Source organism: Lacerta agilis, chromosome 3 (assembly GCF_009819535.1).
Source record: "Lacerta agilis isolate rLacAgi1 chromosome 3, rLacAgi1.pri, whole genome shotgun sequence".
Lineage (NCBI taxonomy): Eukaryota > Metazoa > Chordata > Lepidosauria > Squamata > Lacertidae > Lacerta > Lacerta agilis.
Window position 1 is genome coordinate 64,358,630 of NC_046314.1, and position 6,433 is coordinate 64,365,062.

The 6,433-nt window shown below is 48.8% G+C and overlaps 1 protein-coding gene across 1 annotated transcript in view; it reads right to left on the reverse strand.

Annotated features, from left to right (window-relative positions):
• RGS17 (regulator of G protein signaling 17) overlaps nt 1-5,876 on the reverse strand; it is a 60,042-nt gene extending 54,166 nt beyond the window's left edge. Inside the window, 1 exon segment of the mRNA XM_033144027.1 lies at nt 5,717-5,876. The gene's annotated coding sequence lies outside the window, so the exon portion shown is untranslated.
• Between the last annotated feature and the right edge of the window lie 557 nt (nt 5,877-6,433).

Below are 6,433 nucleotides of genomic sequence, written 5' to 3' on the forward strand. Positions count from 1 at the left end.
CAGAAATCGTGCTCTGGCAGCGCAGCGGCAGTGGGAGGTCCCATTAGCTAAAGTGGTGCTTCAGGTTAAGAAGAGTTTCAGGTTAAGAATGGACCTCCAGAACGAATTAAGTTCTTAAACAGAGGTACCACTGCATTCTGCTCTTCTTGAGTTGCTGGGATTTTGGTTCACCCCATGTTTTTGAAAATATCTTTGCAGCCTTAAAAGACAGGAACTTGCTTTTAAAATACTTTAAATAAAAAGCTGATGTGCTGAACGTTCTGATTATTGAAAAATGCTGCATTTGTGGATTGAAACTACAGAACAAAGATGATGCTGCCTACAACATCCTATTTTACTCTTTAACAACAACAACAACAACAACATTAGAAGCCTCCTGCTTACACATTTGGGGCATTCGTGGGCCTGCTGAAGACTGCATGGCATAGACAAGAGCCTTGGATGACTAGACAGGGATGGCCGGATCGGCACCATGAATGAGGAATGCTGACTTCTAGGCACACACTGATGATAACTTTACCACACACCAAAGCCTGGACCCTGCTGAGTAGGCCTAGCATAGCTGTGTGTAAAGGGAAGCCAAATTCAAGGCAAAAGTATTCCAGAGTCTCCTTTCTACAAAATTCCATTGCAGATGCCAGTCACTCAGACCGAAAATCACCACCAAATCCTCTCATTCCCTCCCCCCCCGCCTAGAATATGATGTCAAGTTTATATGTATTGTCTTGTAGAAAGTCAACCCAAATGTTTGATTTGTCATGAAAGGCCATGTTTAGAAGCTGAAACAGTTGGCTATTGAGTATTGTCAAGGGTTATAGGTGGCTCTTCAACTCAATATTCACTGCCAGCACGTTACCAGTACCTTTGGGTTGCTTATCACCTTTCTTCTAAAAAGCTTCACCTACTGATTCCTGTGTTTTATGCTGTTATTAAAACCAAAGTCCAGACAAGTTGGCAACCCCTTCTACCTAGCATATGCAATACATGTACCCTGCCAACTCTTTGTCAGCCAATTAAGAACGCAAGACTTGTATTAACAGAGCAATATAATCCCGTGAATGCAGATTTTACCCTGATTTTTCATTGTTACAACAACCCTGTGATTTTTTTTTATTATAGCCTGGGAGGTAATAACTAGCCAGCAGTCTCCTAGGAAGCTTTGTGTCTGAGCAGAGATTTTGCACTTGGGTCTCGACAGTTGAATGCCACTACGCTAGCAGCTACATCATTATTCTTACACGCTTGTAATAAAATATTGTCCTTGTTTTCTAGTGAGGGGTTTCCTCTGCAGACGATCACAGCATAGAACTGATCACCAAGACAAGATCTAAGCAAATATATGAGAGCGAGGAAGATGAATGACTCTTAGAACAGAGCAGCCTCCATCAACTCCAACCAACATAGCCAATGCTGAACTACCAGCCCCCTTCATCCCTGACCATTAAATATGCTGGCTGGGGCTGATGGGTGTCATGCCAGAGTCCAACAAAAATTAAAATCTGGAGGATGACAGGTACCCCGTCCCTGCTCCAGGGCAGACCACCAGGAAACCAAGCTGAAGACCAAGGAAGTACAGTGGTACCTCGGGTTACAAACGCTTTGGGTTACAAACACTTTGGGTTACAAACTCCGCTAACCCAGTAGTAGTACCTCGGGTTGAGAACTTTGCCCCAGGATGAGAATGGAAATCGTGCGGCGGCAGCGGGAGGCCCCATTAGTGAAAGCGTACCTCAGGTTAAGAATGGTTTCAGGTTAAGAACAGACCTCTGGAACGAATTAAGTTCATAACCTGAGGTACCACAGTATTGATTGGAAAATATGGTTCCTGAATCTTCATTAGAAGCTCTTCCTTCCATTGTTCTCTACTGTTTCCTCAAACTCCACTCTCCCTCCATCTAGTGAAGATTCGTTGGGTTCCTTCACTGTCACACAACTTAGTTCTTTCTGCTTGGATTCTAGAACGGTCTGGAGGAAGCCATCTTGACTGAATGGAATAGAGGAAGAAGGGTGCCAAGCAGTTTATCATCAAAGTGGGCCAACCATGGGTTCAACCACATGCTTATAACTTTCTGAGCCCAGAGCTCCAGCCAACATCCAAGATAAGTAGCATGTCCCCCTGACAGCTAGGGGCAAAGGAGCAGGCCAAGGTAGCATGGAGGGCATTTTATTTCCTCTTTGTGGCATGTCCTATATTTAGAGAATGCATGACGTGCCTTTCAGTCCCAAGACTTCTGATTTCAAGGTAGGGATTAGAGGGGAAGTTAAACTAGTCCTTCCTTAGGAAGCTCATAAAAATGTCATCACACAAACACACACACACACACACACAGAGAGAGAGAGAGAGAGAGAGAGAGAGAGAAATGGAGCTGCTTATGTACAAACCATGGCAGTTAGACCAGGAAGATTAGAAACTGCAAAAGAGAGATGTTTGTCCCTGTTGAAAAGACATGAGTCCAAGTCATTTCTGTGTTATAATTTCATTTGCTGCCCAGTATAAAGGAGTGATTTTTTAGGGCAGTGATGCCACCCCCCACCCCTGAATAATTTAATACATCCTTATGCATGCTGTGGATAGATCCCTAGAACTGATTCTTCTTACAGATCATGCACATGTGCATGTAAGAGAAAAAGACAGAGGAGAGAGAAGGGGTGGCATAGAAGGAGTGTGCGGACCATGCAATCTTTTAACCTCTTCCCACTTTTGGTTCCTTCCCCACTACTGGCATGTAGCCCCAGATAAGTTACTGTTCAGGGAATGTGGCCCTTGAAATAAAAAATAAAAAAAATCCCTCACTCCCTGGTCCATTCCACACTGACAATGCTTGGGCATGCCATAAATATAGGCCTGGTTCATGGAGTATGTTAGAACTTCCATATCCTCCACATCACCTCCAACACACAGCTTTGCTTTGCTTTATTTTTACGCATCTTTTATGTTCTGCTTTTCAACCCAGACAAATGGGGTTCCTTCACCCATTCAGCTGTGAGGGACACACACACGATAAAGGAGCCAGGAAGATACTGAGAGAAGAAAAAACTGATAAGAACAGATTATAGTTTTGTTTGACGTTTCATTAGTCCCCTGACACCTATAATATTCTGAGTAAGAGGAGTGAGAGTTTAGTTTGAGAATAGCCTGAACAGGGCTGAACCCAGAATCTATTTACCACGCCAAGATTTGGCCCTTGAACATATGAACTAAGAGTGCCTCAGAACATGTACATCACCAATGAATTACAATACAGTGGACGCTCGGGTTGCGAACGTGATCCATGCGGGAGGTGCGCTCACAACCCGCAGCGTCTGTAACCTGCAGTGTCTGTAACCCGCAGCATCCGTGACCTGCAGCACCGCATCTGCACACGTGCGTGATGCAATTTAGTGCTTCTGCGCATGCGCCAAGAGCAATTTAGCGCTTCTGTGCATGTGCAAGCACCAAAACCTGGAAGTAACCCGTTCCAGTACTTCTGGGTTTGGCGCGTCCGTAACCCGAAAACGCGCAACCCACAGCGAGCGCAACCCGAGGTATGACTGAAGACTGCCCACTCATAAGCTGAAAGTTTAAGGATACTTTTGGTTTAGTTTAAATCCAGACCTTCCTTTTCCGCAAATGACCATAGATTAAAAGAAACCACTTTTCTGATGCAGAACTGAGGCTCCTCTCCTGTGTTCTCATAGGGAATTACTTTTGATTAACTATGCGTAGGGATTAGGCTATGAATGGAAAAAAGGAGGTGTGGAGCAGAAGCAGTGCAGAGATTGAGTGATGGAGAATGCTATGGGATAACCACATCCCTGAGACAATAATTTTCTGATTGATTCCAATTTAACATACATAGTATGAATGAAGTACAGAAACACAAGGCAGGTTGCATACTTGTCAGGGCCAATGCTGGAAAGCTAGACTGGGGGAGTGAAGAAGTACAAAGGCCATTATGAAGGGAGTAAGGATTTTGCCACACAAATTACAAACATATATATGCTGGGGTTTGTAGGCAACATTTTGGGTGAGTGCCCAATACCCCTTCACTACTCCCCTGGGAGACCTTCCTAATACAACGTTATAATGGAAATTGAGAAACTAAAACATTTTACAACTCTTTGAAGAAAGATCCCATTAATTCAAATTTTAAAAGAGCACAGAAGTAGAGACCAGAAGCTGACTGGAAGGAAAGGAATCCTAGAAGCTGAGAGGTAAGCAGAAAAGAGTGTTGATACATCAGATCTCATGGCTTCCTGGAGAGAAAGATGGAGGGAGAGCTGACTTTGAAAGGAAGAGCCCATCCATCACAATCTGCCACCCTTCTCTCCTTAACCTGTGTATTATTGTCATCGTCGTCCCCTTACACACACACACACCTACTGACAGAGTCAGCAATTCCGCCAGGACACTCTAAGCAAAAACTGAAGATTTCAATCACTCCGTCAGTGTATCAGCTATGGGTGGGTGGGCAACAGATTTTTATTCTACCTGGGCAGAGATGATCTGCTGCCCTTCTAGCCTAAGCAGGCTGGCAAGGATCCTGCTAGCTGTAGCCTAGTCTCTCTCTCTCTCTCTCTCTGTGGTGTGTGTCTTTCCTCCAATCTCAACCCCCCACAATATTTTCACAGAAATGGGGAGAAGAATCTGGCCAAGTCCAAGCCCCCCTGCTGATGCCGCAGAATGCATGAAGAGGGTGGATGGGTGGCGTTCAGCCAGGAGAGGCTCTGCCTGGTATAGAAAGGGGGAAAGCATGCCTGGCTCTCCCTATGAAAGGCAAAGAGGCTGTCTATCACCCCCCTCACAACCCCTCCCATCCCTCGGTGGTGTCCCCTTCACACCAAAGCAGCTACTACAGATTCAGTGGGTGCTTCTCCTCTTTTCACCCCCTCCCTCTTTCTGAAATTGGTGGCATGTTAAATTCCGTTAGGGGTTGTTGCTGATTATTTAAAAGGAAAGAGTTCTAATCCAAGATTTGGAAGCGCTTAAATAATAATAAAAAAACATTTTTCTTAAATGGCTCTACACGTTGCAATGATCTTTTTGCATTAGAGATTTGAGGGGTGTGAATCGGCTGGAGACTTTCAGGGAATCAACCCAGATACCTCTCTGGGAGGCATTTGAGGGAATTACAAAAAAACAAAACAAAACCACCCAGCATCTTTTCACCTCTGAAAAACGGACATGTGCACATTTCAGGAGCTTTGCCACCCCTCTTTTCAGCTCTACACCCCTTTTTACGAAATTTCTCCCCACCCACCCGGGAAAAAACCTCCTCTTCCCAACCCCATCTTCTGCCTCCCTGACTCGCTCCGTTTCCAACCCTTCGCTTGCCAAACCCGGCAGCATCCTTCTCCTCCATCTGCAGCCCCCGTGTGTGTGTGTGTGGCAGTCGGTCCAGGGAAGACACCCCGGCGAGCCTCTCTCGCTCCCCACCCGTTTCTGCATCACTGGAGAGAAACAACATCCCCCCCCCCCGCCGGCACCCAACACACACGGAGGCGCGCACCTCCAAAGGCGCCACCAGCCCCACCGCTCGCCCCCCGTCGCCCTCCGCCCCAGGCAGCGCCAGGCGAGGCAACCCGCGCGGAGCTCCCTCTCCCCTCGCCAGGCTCCTTCTAGAGATCTCGCCATTCCCCCCTGCATGCATCTGGGTCCCTCCAAAAGCAGACATTTTGGGGCCGGGGCTCCGTGCGCGGCCGAGATTGTCGAAGGGAAAGCGCTCCAGGTTCTTACCCACCCCCGCCTGGCTGCGCGCGCTCCGCCCTGAGCGATCCCGGCGAAAAAGGCTGGCGCCGCTGGTCCCTAGCGGAGCTGCTGGGCTGCCATCCGCCCAACTTCAGCACCCAGCCGGCAGGGAGAGAGAGAGAGGAAGGGAGGGAGGGAGAGGGGGGAAGGAGGGAGGGGGGGGAAGCAAAGCAAGGGAAGGAGGAGGAGGGTGGAGAGTCCAGACCTCAGTCTGCGCACGCGCCTTGCCGCCAGCGCTGGCCCCGGCACAGCAGCTGGAGTTTCCCCGCTTCTCCCGAGCGTGACTCACTCCTCGCTGCCCCCCTTCCCCCGCACACACGCCGCCGCCGCCTCCCACGCCCCCCCCCACGCGTCGCCTCCCCCCTCCCTGGGGAGATTCCGAGGAGGTGGGGGAGGAGGTTGTCTGGCGAGCGGGGGAGGAGGGAGGGGGAGTCGCCCAGACGAAACCCCCTCCGTACACCCACCCACCCTCGGGCTGAGTTTTCCGGAGGAGAGAAGAAGGCACGTTGATAAGATCCCCGCGAGCAGGCAAGCGGGCCACGTGTTTGTGCGGGGTGCGGGCTTGCGCGCGCGCACGTCCAGGTGAGCGCCCGGGTGGGGAGCGAGGCGACAGAAGCGCGGAGCCGCTCCGGATTTATTCGTTCATTTATTTGTTTAATATCGGAGAGAGGAAACTGCTAAGTTTCGGCCAAGCAGGCGGGAAGA